Here is a 15,439-nt window from a genome sequence, read left to right as displayed (position 1 = left end):
AGAATATTTTGAATTGCAAGTGATAAATAACAAATGAGAGAGAGCAGTGTCAGCCGGAGTATTACCTATCACACCCAAGCGTTCTCTTTCCTTTCTCAGTGAGTTCGGTGCCTAGCTCACAGTCTTTTTTCTACCCCAGCTCCAGCTAGAATATATTAGACTTCAATGTGCACATTGATGCTTCCTCAAATCCCCTAACTTTTCCCTAACAAATCTCCTAAGTTTTCCCTTGCCTCTTCTATATGAGATAATTTACCCCATTCTGTCTCTCCCCATCTCCTCTCATTATATTCCTCTCTTACCTCTTAATTTCACCTTTTAAGTATCATCCCTTCCTGTTCAATTAGTCCTGTGCCCTCTATCTATGTAAACATATATACACACATTCACATGCCCATATACCCTCCTATATAGACATATATTTCTATTCCCTTCAACTACTGAGAAAAGTTTCATAAGTTACAATTATTGTTTTTCCATGTAGGAATGTTAATAGTTCAACTCTGATAAGTTCCTTATGATTTCTTTTCCCTGTTTACCTTCTCATGCTTCTCTTGCTTCTTGTATCTGAATGTCAAATTTTCTATTCAACTCTGGTTTTTTCATCACCAATGCTTGAAAGTCCTCTATTCCACTGAATGACCATACTTTCCCCTGAAACATGATACTCAGTTTTGCTGGGTGGGAGATTTTAATCTTGGTTTTAATCCCAGCTCCTTTGACCTCTGGAATATCATATTCCAAGCCCTTTGATCCCTCAGTGTAGAAGCTGCCAGATCCTGGGTTATCCTGATTGTGTTTCCACAATATTCAAATTGTTTCTTTCTGGCTGCTTGTAATATTCTCTTCTTAATCTGGGAATTCCGGAACCTGGTTATAATATTCCTAGGAGTTTTCTTTTTGGGATCTTTTTTAGGAGATGATTGGTGGATTCTTTCAACCTCTATTTTGCCCTCTGGTTCTAAAACATCAGGGCAGTTTTCCTTGAGAACTTCCTAGAGGATGATTTCTAGGTTCTTACTTTGATCATGGCTTTCAGGTAGTCCAATAATTTTTAAATTATCTCTCCTGGATCTATTTTCCAGGTCAAAGTCCCATGATATATTTTACATTGCCTTCTGTTCTTTCATTTGTTTGGATCAGTTTAATAGCATTTTGATTTCTCATAAAGTCATTAGCTTCCATTTGCTCCAGTCTAATTCTGAAGCCATGATTCTCCTCATTGAGCTTTTGAGATTCTTTTTCTATCTGGCAAATTCAGCTTTTTAAGTCATTCTTCTCCTCATTGCCTTTTTGAGCCTCTTTTGCCATTTGAGTTAGTCTATTTTTTAAGGTGTTATTTTCCTCAGTCAGGCTGTTGACTCTCATTTCATAATTTTCTTGCATTGTTCTCATTTCTCTTCCCAATTTTTCCTCCACTTCTCTTATCTGCTTCTTAAGGTCCTCTATGGCCTGTAACCAGCTTGTATTTTCCTTTGAAGCTTTTGGTGCAGGAGTTCTGACTTCACTGTTTTCCTCCTGTTCCATGCTTTGCTCCTTTTTGTCCCCAAAATAGGAGTCTAATGTTGGAATCTTCTGTCTGCTTTGTTTCCTTTGACATGAGGGTCATGTCGCCCCTCAGTCACTTGACCCCTGGGCTTTTTGCCACAGTAGGACTCTGCCACCAGACAGGGGAGCTTTTGTCCCAAAAGCTGGGGTTTTCTCAGCTGCCGGAGGTATTAGATGGGTGCCCTCTCTGAGGTCTCCACACACTCTGACAAGCTGGACACACACCTCAGGACCTCCACCCTAGACTGCAATCCAGATCCAAGAAGGTTAAAGCAAGAGTGATTACCCCTCAGATTGGTGCTTGGTTCCCCTACACTCTGCAGGCCAGGAGTTGAAGCTGCCACGTGGGGCTGGCTGGCTGTGCCGGAGTCTCAGTGGCTTCTCGCCCCAGGGGCAAAAGCCACACACTCCCACTTACTGGGTCCCAAAGTCCAGACTGCACTGACCTCTCACTTTGTCCTTCGCATCTATGTGTTGATAAAACTGGAAACTGCCACAGCTGCTGCTGATCTGGAGTCCCTCCAGCAGGTGGCTGGTCAGGCCTGCCCTGGGGCTAAAGCCTCAGTGTGGGACTGGGCTCAGCTCCCAGAGCCCTGCGCTGGCTTCTGCTGGGCTGTCCTCAGCGGGTGGTTAGCTACTTTGTGTCATTTTGTGGGTTCTGCTGCTCCAAAGTTTGTTTAGAGTCCCCTTTTTACATGGATTGGGGAAGGTGGAAGCTGGAGCAGTGGGGAGGTTCTTCTTCTACTCCGCCATCTTGACTCTGCCCCCCTCACCCTTATATTTCTTAGTTTTTTTCCAGGCCATTAATCCATGCATTGGCTGCACTCTTTCACTCTTTCTTCCCTATCTTCTTGTTGAATCAGTTCTATGCCAGAAGTGTCAAACTTGCTGAAAGCTGCCCAAGTATGGCCAGAATGTAGTTGGGAACTGTTTGACAAAATAAATAAAAATGCAGTACAACATAGATAATGTTAATTTGTGGTTTTCTAAGTCACAATGTGACCTGCAGGGATCTAGGGATCCAGGTATCTGTTTCTATTTGCATTTGTCTCCACTGCTCTATCTACATCATCCTTTATACTGGAAACCCTTGCCCTCTTGTCTTATGACTGATTGTTTTGCCAAATGTCTACTCTCATTCCTTGGACCCTATTCACATGTTACAGATTAAAATAAGAAAATGAAACCAGGTTACATAGTCATAACGGGGCCTTTACTACAGCAAGGCAATCTTCTTATCCCTCTAATCAATTCATGATCCCAGTCCTCATCATCTTTCCTCAAGCTTCTCTTAGCTGAGGATCTCACTAAAGATTTCACTGAAAAAATTGAGGCCATTTGTCCAGATCCTCAGATGCCTTCCCCTTCACTTTTCTCTCACCTTAGAAACAAACAAACAAAAACCCTAAACTTTCTTACCAAGGCAAACCCTTGCAAAGTATCTTTAATCTCATCCCATCCCATTTTCCCCATCAGACTGATCCCTTTATCACCTTCATTCTGTTTCTCATCTTCAGTCTCTATTTTCCTTTTACCTCAAATACACACACCTCTCTCATTCTTTTTTTTTTTGGGAGGGGGGAATGCAGGGCAGTTGGGGTTAAGTGACTTGCCCAAGGTCACACAGGTAGTAAGTGTTAAGTGTCTGAGGCCAGATTTGAACTCAGGTCGTCCTAACTCCAGGGCTGGTGCTCTATTCACTGTGCCACCTAGTTGCCCCTCCAGTGGTTTTCTATTATCTTTAGGATCAAATATAGAATACTGTTTGACTTTTAAAGTCCTTTGTGACCTGACCCTTCCCCCTTCCCATTGTTCTTACATATTATTCTCTTCTTTTCTTTTTTTTTTTTGCTTTTTTTGGAGGGCAATTGGGGTTAAGTGACTTGCCCAAGGTCACACGGCTAGTTTTTGTGTTAAGTATCTAAGGCTGGATCTGAACCCAGGTCCTCCTGACTCCAGAGCCAGTACTCTATTCACTGCGCCACCTAGCCATCCCTTTACATATATTCTCTTCTACGTACCCTTATGATCTAGCGACAGCGGCCTATTTGCTGCTCCTGGTACAAAGCATTAGATTTTCTGCTTATATGCCTTTTCGATGGCTGTCCCCTATGCCTGGAATGCTCTCCTTCCTTCCCCCTGCCTTCTGACTTATCTGAATGTCCTTCAAAACTCAGCTCAAATCCTGACTTGCCTTTTCTGGTTCATTCCACAACACTTTATATGTCATTGTAATGTAATGCCGAGGAAAGGCAACTTCCCAAGGTTCAGAATACCAGCATAGATGCTCTCCATTTTATTCAGTGACAAATTTCTCACAAGAAAAACACAAGAGATTTTATCAAATGCTTTGGGAAAATCCATGTAAACTAAATCTTTAGCATCCCTGGTTTGTTAACTCTATCAAACAAAAGAAGTAAGAAAAAAAAGAAAAAAGTATAAATAAAAGAAGTAAGATGAGTCTGGCATGATCTTTTCTTAATGAATCCTCCTCCTTTTGCTCCTCCTTTTTCTTCTCATCTTCTTCCTCTTCCTTCTCCTCTTCTTCCTCCTTGTCTTTCCCCCTCCTCCGCCTCCTCTTCTCCTTCCTCCTCTTCCTCCTCCTCTTCTTCCTTCTCCTCTCCCTTCTCCTTTTCTTCTTCCTATTTCTACTCTCCTGCTTCTCCTCCTCTTTCTCTTCTTCCCCCTCTTCCTCCTCTCCTTTCTCCTCTTCCTCATTGTTGTTCTTTTTCTTCATCTCTTTTTCTTTCTCCTCTTCCTTCTCTTCTTCCTTTTCCTCCTCTTTCCTGTTTATAAAAATCAGGAAATTTGCCCTTCTCTTGCCTTGTGGTAATAGTGCTGTTATAATCTTTCAAAGCCACTGATAGTAGCTCAGCAGTCAGTTCTTCCAGCCACTTTCCCCTTCTCCCCTTCAGTAGTCTAGGATATAGCTCATATGGGCTGGGTGACATGAACTCATCAAGGGTAGGTAGGTGCTTCTGTCTTCCTAACTTCTTGATTATTTTTGGCATCAATTCTCCATTTAGTTATTTTTATTTTGTCTTCTTCAGTACAAAAACTATTCTTGGCAGAGGAAACAAAAGCAAAATAAGAACTGAACGGTTCTGTCTTTCCTCTGTAGTCCATTATTATCTTGTACCGATCCCAAACACCTGGAGGTGCTAGAGGGAAGTCAACACAAGGTACAGTAAGGGGATCTTAAGCCTACATATGATGAAAAAGGAACCATGCTAGAGATAATATGAGTCAATGAAAAACAGCAAAATAACAATAATAATACAATGCAAGAATAATATGGATTAAGAGAACCCCACGGGGTAACCCCTGTTTAGAAAAAAATAACCTCATAACAATAATAAACAGCATCGGAGGGGAAAAAAGGCTTTACCACAGGCACTTCAAGATATCAGAAAAATGAAACAAGAGGTTAAAAAATTGAATTAAATTAAGAGTTCTGAAACTAAATATTTTTTTACCAGTTAAAAAAATTTTTTTTAGTTCCAGATCTTCTTCTTCCCCCTCCCCTCCCCCATCCATTGGGAAGGGCAAGAAATACCATACTTATTATTCATATGAAGTCATACAAAACATTTCTGTATTAACCATGTTAAAAAAAAGGCAAATAAAAGAGAAAAAATATGCTTCAGTCTGTACTTAGTACATCAGTTCTGTATCTAGAGGTAGATAATATTTTCACCAAGTCCTTTGGAGTTGTGATGAATCATTCTATTGATCAGTTACTAAGTCTTTTATGATCTATTATCTTTATAACATTGTTGTAACTGTGTGCAATATTCTCATAATTCTGTTCACTTCACTTTGCATCAATTCATAAAAGTCTTCTCAGGTTCTTCTGAAAACATCCCCTTTCTCATTTTTTACAGCACGGTAGTATTCCATTACATTAATATACCATAACTTATTCAGCTATTCTCTAATTTAAGGGCATCCTCTCAGTTTCCAAATCTTTGTCAGAACAAAAAGAAAGGCTATAAATATTTTTGTATAAATGGGTCCTTTTACTTTTTCTTTGATCTGCTTGGAGTATAGACCTAGTAGCAGTGATTTTGAGTCCAAAAGCTTGTACAGTTTTATAGCCCTTTGGGCATATTCCAAATTCTTCTCTAGCTCCACCAGTAGTTCATTAGTGTATCTATTTTCCTACATGCCCTCCAGTCTTTGTCATTTTATTTTTCTATCATCTTAGGCAATTTGATGGTTATGAGGTGGTATCTCAGAGTTGTTTTAATTTGCATTTCTCTAATTATTAGTAATTTAGAGCATTTTGTCATATAAGTGTTAATAACTTTGATTTTTCTCTGAAAACTGCCCATTCATATCCCTTGAGTGTTTCTCAATTGGGGAGTGGCTCTTATTTTTCTAAATTTGGTTCAATTCCCTGTATATTTGAGAAATGAGACCTTTCTCAGAGAAGCTTGCTATAACAAATTTTTCCCAAAGAAAAAAAAATTTGGAAAGAAAATAAATAACTTACAAGAGAAGATAGTAAATCTTATCCTGGAATGAACTTCCTGAAAATAGAATGGAGCAATCAGAACTCAATGACTGCAGGAGACAAAAAGAAATATTTGAACAAAATTCAAAGATTGAAAAAAAAAACAGAAGAAAATCTAATATACCTACTACCAAAAACAAATGACCTATAAAACAGATGAGGAGAGATAATTTAAAAGTTACTTTAGGTTCCCTGAAAACCATGACAAAACAAAAAATCTGGCTATTGTATTTCAAGAAATTATTTTATAAAACTGCCCAGATCTATTGGGACTAGAGGACAATGTAAAAATATAAAAATGATCACCTCCTGAAATAAACCCTCAAATGAAAATAGTCATGAATACAGTAGTACTCAAACTCCAGAGTTTTCAGGTTCAGGGAAAAAAAATACTTTGAACAGTCAGAAAGAAAGAATTTAAATACTGAATAATAACAACCAAGATTACATAAGATCATGCTGAAATTACAGAAAGGAAAGAAAGTCTTGGAATATATATTCCAAAAGGGGGGAAAAGCAAGTAATCAAGAAAAACTTATCTAGCAAAACTGTGTATTAGTCTACAGGAGAAAAAAAATTTACCTTGAATAGACTAGACTAGACCAGAATAGAAGCAGAATAGAAGACTTTAATAGAACATAATCAAAATGAGCAGAGCTGATTAGAAACATTTAAATACAAACAAGAAGGAATCAAGAGAAACCTAGAAAGTTTGGAGCAGTTGAGTAAATGAAAGGAGCTAAGGATGATAAAAGTGTTTACATTCTAATAGGAAGAGAAGACATTAGTGTCTCTTTGGAATCCAACTGTCTTCAGGGGTCACAAAGGGAGTTAAAAAAATACACAGTTTGAATGTGGTTTTGTTCTGTTTCCTTAATTTTAACAGGGGAAAGAAAAAGGAATACATTAGGGACACAGCAAGGCAAAGTAGCTAGAGCACTAGATTTGTAGTCAGTTAGACATGAGTTCAAATCCTAGCACAATTACTAGATATGTGATCCTTGGCAAGTCACTTACTCTTTCTTAGCCTTAGTTTCCTTATCTGTAAAATGAGAGTAATAATAGCTGCTACCTCTACCTCATAGGATTGTTGTATCAAATGAGATAACACATATAAAATGTTTTGTAAACCTTTTAAAGCACTACTTAAATGTTAGCTATTATAATTATTAATCATTGAGGAAGAAGGTGGGGGAACTTCTTATATACCATAATTGGGGTGAATGAACAGAATGTACATAGAGGAAGTGGTAGGAAAGCAGACTTCTCGTGATTCTAATTCACCTCAGTCACACGCCAGAGGGTTGAACAGACAGGATTTAGTGTAGAATTATATTAAACTCAATAAGGAAACAAGGAGGGACAGAGAAAGGTGAGAAGGGAGTTTAAGAGGAAGGGAAGATTAGGTGGGAGCAATCCTCGTAAGCCAAAACAAAAAGTCCTCAGAAAGTCACTACTTTAGAGGACAGATCATAAATGAGAAGTTAAAAAAGAGAGAAAGGAAATAGAGGCCAGGGTCTGGGTCTAACAAAGACAATAGGGAAAGAGGAGTAGGATCAATTATAATTTCAATTATAAAATACAAGTGTCGATCAAATTCTTTTCCCCCTATCCCACATATACCTCCTTTGCAAAAATTAGGAAGACAGGAGGAAAAGAGAGAAAATATGTAAGAGAATATGATGAAATAAAAAATGAATATGGGGGTGACTAGGTGGTGCAGTGAATAGAGCACTGGCCCTGGAGTCAGGAAGACCTGAGTTCAAATTTGGTCTCAGACACTTAACACAACACCTAGCTGTGTGACCTTGGGCAAGTCACTTAGCCCCAATTGCCATACCTTCCCCCCTCCAAAAAAAGCAAAAAAAAAAAATGAGTATGAGAGTGATAAACCCATCCATAGAATGGAAAATAGAAGAATAGATTAGAAAGTAAAATACAATATGTTATTTTTTTTTAAAAAGAACTTACTTAAAACATAAAGATTTATTATAGATAAAATTAGGAGTGAGAACAGAATTTATTATGCCATAGGTAAATTTTTTTGGGCTTTTTTTTTATTTTGGAGGGTAATTAGGGTTAAGTGACTTGCCCAAAGTCACACAGCTAGTAATTGTGTCAAGTATCTGAGGCTGGATTTAAACTCAGGTTCTCCTGACTCCAGGGCCAGTGCTCTATTTACTATGCCACCTAGCCACTCCTGAAGGTAAATTTTAAAAAGCAATAAATCTCAGATAAGGCTGAAATAACAATATACATGGTTAAATGAGAAAAGCAGCATAATTATTATATTTAAAGGCACCATAGAAAGTGAAATAAAAAATCAGTACTGAATATATCTGCACCAAGTGGCTTAGCATCTGTGTGCTTAAAGGAAAAGTTAATTGAATTATAGGGAGAAATTGACAGCAGAAACTATAGTAGATGAAGACTTTAAGTTAGATCTTTTGGAGCTATGCAAATCTAACAAAAAGACAAACAAAAGAAATTAGAATTAAAAAAAAGAAATATAATTTTTTTTCTTTTTGGAGGGGGGAATGCGGGGCAATTGGGGTTAAGTGACTTGCCCAAGATCACATGGCTAGTAAGTCTTAAGTGTCTGAGGTCAGATTTGAACTCAGGTCCTCCTGACTTCAGGGCCAGTGCTCTATTCACTGCATCACCTAGCCACCCAAGAAATAGAATTTTTTTTAAAAAGTTAAATATGATAGAATTTTGTTATTATGGAATGGGAATATACGTGGAAAGGACTATGCATATGTCTCAACTATGGTACCTTTACTAAGATTTACTAAGATTGATCATTTTTATGAGGACATAAGATCCTCATGAAAATGCAGAAAAGCAGAAATATTAAACCACAGCCTTTACTGACAATAAAAATATGCAATAAAATAATTATAAAAGAAATTTGAAGAAGGAATTAAAGGTTAAATGGAGATTAAATAATTTAATCCTAAAGAAACAGTGAGTTAGGGTGGCCAGGTAGCACAGCGAGTAAGAGCACAAGCTCCAGTGTTGAGAAGACCTGGAGATCGAATCGCAGGCTCAGATACTTAGCATCCACCCAGAAACACCTGGCCGTGTAACCTTGAGCAAGTTACTTAACCCCAATTGCTTAGGGGAGGCCAGGTGGCTCAGCGAGTAAGAGCACCGGCTCCAGTGTTGGAATGACCTGGGGATCAAATCCGGGCTCAGATACTCAGCACCACACCCAGAAATAATAACTGGCCATGTAACCTTGAGCAAGTTACTTAACCCCAATTGCTTTAAAAAAAAAAAAAGAAACAGTGAGTTAAAGAAAAAAATTTGTAGAAATAATAGATAATTTCATCAAAGAAAATGATAAGGAGGGGTGGCCAGGTAGCACAGCGAGTAAGAGCACCGGTCCCAGAGTCGGGGTGACCTGGGGATCGAATCTGGGCTCAGATACTCAGCACCACACCCAGAAATAACTGGCTGTGTAACCTTGAGCAAGTTACTTAACCCCAATTGCTTAAAAAAAAAAGAAAATGATAATGAGACAAAATATCATAACTTTTGGAATGTGGCCAAAGCAGTTCTTAGGGGATAATTTGTATTTCTGAACACTTTCATCAATACAGAAAGAGAGGGGGGGGGAAAATAGATCAATAAATTAAGTAAGGAATAATTATGAAGTTCTGAGAATGGCACCTATGTGGGAATGAGGATGGACTAAGGGGAACAAGTATTTCTCACCTCTTGACAAGAAGGAATATTGAGACGTATTTTTTTATATGACCAATGTATGGATCTGTTTTCTTTGACTATACTTGTTTCTTTTTAACTTTTTTTTGGAGGGGGGAAGGCAGGGCAGTTGGGTTAAGTGACTTGCCCAAGGTCACACAGCTAGTAAGTGTCGAGTGTCTGAGGCCATATTTGAACTCAGTTCCACCTGATTCAAGGGCCAATGCTTTATTCACTTCACCACCTAGCTGCCCCTATACTTGTTTCTTAAAAGGGAGGGCAGGGTTCTTCTTTGGGAGGGAGAGTTATTGTGTGAACAGTAGGCAGTAATAATAGTCCTCCCCTCCTAAAAAGAAAAGAAAGGAAAGATCAATAAAACAATTATAAAATTGCAGCAGAAGAGAGTACAATGAAGTTCAGAGAGAGAGAGACCCAGATAAGAAAGACAGTATTAGAACTACTGGGTTAAATTTTTTATGTACTTTTTAAGAACCCAAGCTGTCTATAGGAGAGATTCATAGATATTTTTTTTCCTGTCCTTTACATCAGGAAATCCTTGAGTTTGTTGTCTGTCATTTCCATCCTCAACCCTTCATTCTTACTCACACCACCGGCCAATCAACAGTCAGATCTTGTCATTTCATTTTCTGCAGTATCTCCTTTATCAGCCCCCTTCTCTTCACTGACACAGCACTAATCTAATCCAGGTTCTTATCATCTCTCACCTGGACCATTAAAAGAGTCTCCTATTCATGTTTGCTGATGAGAGCTAAGTTAATAATATAAGATAAAAGAAGCAACAGAGAGATATCTCAGAAGTTAAGGGATGTAAAGTAATATGGGAAACAAGCTGTAAGTTACTTAGACAAGCAGGAATAAAATCAATAGGAATTTAAGTATCCTAATGAAGTTTTCTTTATCTCTAAATAATTTGATCATTGTCTAGTTGAGAAATGGCCTTTGGTGAAAAGATACTGGGACTTTGCTCAAAGAGTTTGTAGATTTCTTTTCATGTTTTCTAGCAAGCAATGCCAATTCATTCACAAAGGAAAAAGTGCAATTGTAGTTTGTGAAATCCCAATATTCTTTTTTTTTTTTTTTTGCTTTTTGGAGGGCAATTAGGGTTAAGTGACTTCCCAAGGTCACACGGCTAGTTTTTGTGTTAAGTGTCTGAGGCTGGATTTGAACTCAGGTCCTTCTGACTCCAGGGCCAGTGTTCTATTCATTGTGACACCTAGCTTCCCTGAAATCCCAATATTCTTATACAAATTTTGAAAAGGTATATAGCAACTACAATTTTGACTTTATGGAATGCATTGCAGCAATCACAAATTACCTGGCTCTGGCTCTGACACAGATATTTGTACATTACAATTTAAAAAATGTTTTCAGCATTCATTTTTTCTTCCTTTCTCATTCTCATGCCCATTGAAAAGCACAAAGGGCAGCTAGGTGGCGCAGTGAATAGAGCACCAGCCCTGGAGTCAGGAGGACCTGAGTTCAAATCCAGCCTCAGACACTTAACACAAAAACTAGCTGCGTGACCTTGGGAAGTCACTAAACCCTAATTGCCCTCCAAAAAGCAAAAAAAAAAAGAGAAAAGAAGCACAGAGTCTCCCATCTCATATAAACACACTCAAACAAAACATATTCCTATATTAGTCCCATCTCAAAATGCATTTCTTATTTTACATATTAATTCATTATTTCTTTGTCATGAGGTGGGTCTGTTTTTTCTTTTTTGGAAAAAAAATACAAGTTGTTTTATTGAAAATATTTCCTATTAAAATTAACCACAAATACAATGAAAATAAAGTGTAACTGAATTGAACGAATTAGTACGTTTTAAAATAGGACAAGAGAAAAGACAATCCTGTTTCAGGTGTTCTGAAATTTTTCTGATCCCTTGAACATCTGAAGCTCTTGTAGGCACCAATTGTTTTGCTAGACTTAAAACAATTGATCCCTATTCCATCCAAATGCTCAGTATGAGAATAATAGCAGCTTATATTCACATTGCATTTCATGGTTTTTACAGAACATTGTCCCCACAACAGCCCTGTGAAGTAGACAGATTTATAATTCCCAATTTACAGATTAGAAGACTAAGGCTCAGGGAAATGAGATGACTTGTCCATGGTCACAAAATCAATATGTCAGAAAAAAAAGGGTTTAAATTCAAATTATGCGATTAAAGATTTAGAGCTGGAGCAGAGCCAAAGTGGCAAAGCAAAAGCACAAACTTGGCATGGGCTCTGGCTTCAACCACCTCCAATACCTAAAAAAAAATGACTCTAAACAAACTTTAAAGCTACAGAGCCCACAGAGAGAGAAACAAATCTCCCACTGAAGGCAGCCTGGCAGGCAGACCGACAGGAAAGGTCTATCATAGCTCGCTGGGAGCCAAGTGCAGTCCTCAGTCAGCCTCAGTTCCAGCCCCAGGGTGGCCCCAACCAGCGCCCAGACCAGCCAGAGCAGACTGCAGAAGCGTGAATCAACAGAAGCTGTGGCAGTTTCCTGACTCCTCAATCCATAAACACCAAAGACAAAGTAAAAGGTCAGTCAGGTCCAGCCCCTGCCCCTGGGGCAAGAAGCTGTGGAGGTGTGATGGTGCCATGAGGCTGCTTTCAGAGTTCCTGGCTTGTAGCTAAGCGACCATTTAGAGGGTAATCACTCTTGCTTTGACCTTCCTAGATCTGGATTGTGGTCTTGGGTGGTGGTCCTGGGGTGAGTGGTCAGTGAGCCAGAGCTTGTGGGGGCTGTAAAGAGCGTGCCCAACTAATAGCTCTGGCAGCTGCAAAAATCCCAGCAATTTGGGACAAAGCTCTCTCCATTCTGTAAGCAGAATTCTACTGTGGCAAAGAGCTCAAAAGTCAAGTAATTGTCAAGATGAGGAAGTGCAATCAGACCATACAGTCCTTTTTGGGGGACAAAAAGGATCAAAGCATGAAACTGGAGGAGAACAATGAAGTCAGAACTCCTGCATCAAAAGCTTCCAAGAAAAATATGAACTGGTCACAAGCCATGAAGCAGCTCAAGAAGGATTTTAAAAATCAAGTAAGAGAAGTGGAGGAAAAACTGGGAAGAGAAATGAGAATGACGCAGGAAAATCATGAAAAGCGAGTCAACAGCCTGCTAAAGGAGACCCAAAAATATGCTGGAGAAAATAACACCTTAAAAAGTAGACTAACTCAAATGGCAAAAGAGGTCCAAAAAGCCAATGAGGAGAAGAGTGCCTTAAAAAGTAGAATTGGCCAGATGGAAAAGGAATTTCAAAAACTCACTGAAGACAATAATTCCTTTAAAATTAGATTGGAGCAATTGGAAGCTAATGACTTTATGAGAAATCAAGATACTATAAAACAGATCCAAACAAATGAAGAAATAGAAGGCAATGTGAAATATCTCATTGGAAAAATCACTGACCTGGAAAATAGATCCAGGAGAGATAATTTAAAAATTATTGGACTACCTGAAAGCCATGATGAAAAAAAGAGCCTAGACACCATCTTGCAAGAAATTATCAAACAAAATTGTCCTGATATTTTAGAACCAGAGGGCAAAATAGAAATTGAAAGAATTCACTGATCACCTCTTGAAAAAGATTGCAAAAAGAAAACTCCTAGGAATATCATAGCCAAATTCCAGAGTTCCCAGGTCAAGGAGAAAATATTACAAGCAGCCAGGAAGGAACAATATTACTATTGTGGAAACACAATCAGGATAACACAAGATCTGGCAGCTTTTACATTAAGGGGTCGAAGTGTTTGGAATATGATATTCTGGAGGTCAAAGGAGCTAGGATTAAAACCAAGAATCACCTACCCAGCAAAATTGAGTATAATGCTTCATGGGAAAATAAGGTCATTCAATGAAATAGAGGACTTTCAGGCATTCTTGATGAAAAAACCAGAGCTGAATAGAAAATTTGACTTTCACTTAAAAGAAGCAAGAAAAGCATGAGAAGGTAAACACGAAAAAGAAATCATAAGGAACTTATTAAAGTTGAACTATTTACATTCCCACATGGAAAAACGATAATTGTAACTCATGGGACTTTTCTCAATATGAGTATAATTGAAGTGAATATATATGTATACATGTATACATACATATGTATGTATAGGAGTGTGTATAAATATATATGTGTGTACATGTATACATAGACAAAGGCACAGGATGGGTTGAATATGAAGGGATAATATCTTAAAAATAAAATTAAGAGGTGAGAGAGGAATATATTGGGAGAAGGAGAAAGGGAGAGATAGATTAGGGTAAATTATCTCACATAAAAGAGGCAAGAGAACACTGTTACAATGGAGGGGAAGAGCAGGAAGGTGAAATGGAATGACTCAACCTTACTCTCACTGAATTTGGCTTGAGGAGGGAATAACATACACATTCAATTGAGTATCTTACCCTGCAGGAAAATAGGGGGGAAGGGGATAAGGGGGAGGGGTGATAGAAGGGAGGGCAGATTGGGGGAGAGGGTATTTGGAAGCAAACACTTTTGAAAAGGAATAGGGTTAAAGTAGAATATAGAAAAAATGGGGGGCGGAATGGGATGGAGGGAAATATAGTTAGTATTTAACAATATAACTACCATGGAAATGTTTTGCGGAACTACACATGTACAACCTATGTTGAATTGCTTGTCTTCCCAGTGGGGGTGGGTGAGGAGGGAAGAAGGGAAAGACTTTGGAACTCAAAGTTTCAAAAACCAAATGTTAATGCATGTTACATGCAACTGGGAAATAAGATATACAGGCACTGGGGTATAGAAATCCATATTGCCCTACTAGAAAGTGAGAGGGGGATGGGGGAGGATATAAGAGAGAGCAGATTGGGGGAAAGGGTATTCAGGAGGCTCACTATCTTGGTGGGGGGGTAGGGGAGAGATGGGGAGAAAAAATGTAACTCAAAATCTTGTGGAAATGAATGTTGAAAACTAAAAATAAATAAATATATATTTTTAAAACCACACACAATAAAAAGATTTAGAGCTGGAAGAAACCTAGTTGGTGATGGCTAATTCCTTCATTGTATAAGGAAACTCAAACAGAATTCGAACCTAGGTCTTTTGACTTCAACTCTAGGACTCTTTCCTTTGCACCTGAGTCCCGTTCAGTGCCTCTTCCCACAAGATTTAACAACAATTTTAAAACAACTAACACACTGGAAAGATCAGGGACATTTGTCTTTTAAAATTAGTATTAATATTAATTAATATTAATATTATTAATACAATTAAAATTATTAATGTATTAAAAGCTTTTTATTAAGGGCTTTTAAAAGAATAAACGCTTGCAAAAATTATCACAAACATTTTTATTACAGTCTTTAACAAAACCAGAAAAGTCAGTATTGAATTCCCTTAGCAAATAGAACTGAGTCTAATTTCTCTGGGAAATAAGAAAAGTCTTATACTAAGAAAACTTTCTTATTTGGTTTCATAATTTTCCTTTTCCCTAATCCTTCTTCTATACATTGGAAGACAAAAGGACTTTGAATAACTTCAGGTATTTATGGAAAATTTATTTCTCTAAAACTGAATTTAAAAATCGTTTTGGATTTAAGAAAGATTGCAATAGAAAGGTGAAGACATCCAGAGATTTTCTAGTAAATTATTAAAATGGGAAAAGAGTCATGTCAAGGGAAAACTTCTGT

At 38.0% G+C, this 15,439-nt stretch overlaps 1 protein-coding gene across 1 annotated transcript in view; it reads left to right on the top strand.

Moving 5' to 3' along the window:
- The window catches only part of LOC138176706 (interleukin-9 receptor-like), a 78,403-nt gene that overhangs the window by 4,315 nt on the left and 58,649 nt on the right, over nt 1-15,439 (top strand). The gene's annotated exons all lie outside the window — the stretch shown is intronic.

The sequence above is a fragment of the Petaurus breviceps genome, unplaced genomic scaffold (assembly GCF_028583685.1).
Source record: "Petaurus breviceps papuanus isolate PSGF00001 unplaced genomic scaffold, PetGlider_PUasm1.0 138, whole genome shotgun sequence".
Lineage (NCBI taxonomy): Eukaryota > Metazoa > Chordata > Mammalia > Diprotodontia > Petauridae > Petaurus > Petaurus breviceps.
This window is presented reverse-complemented; position numbering and strand designations above follow the sequence as displayed.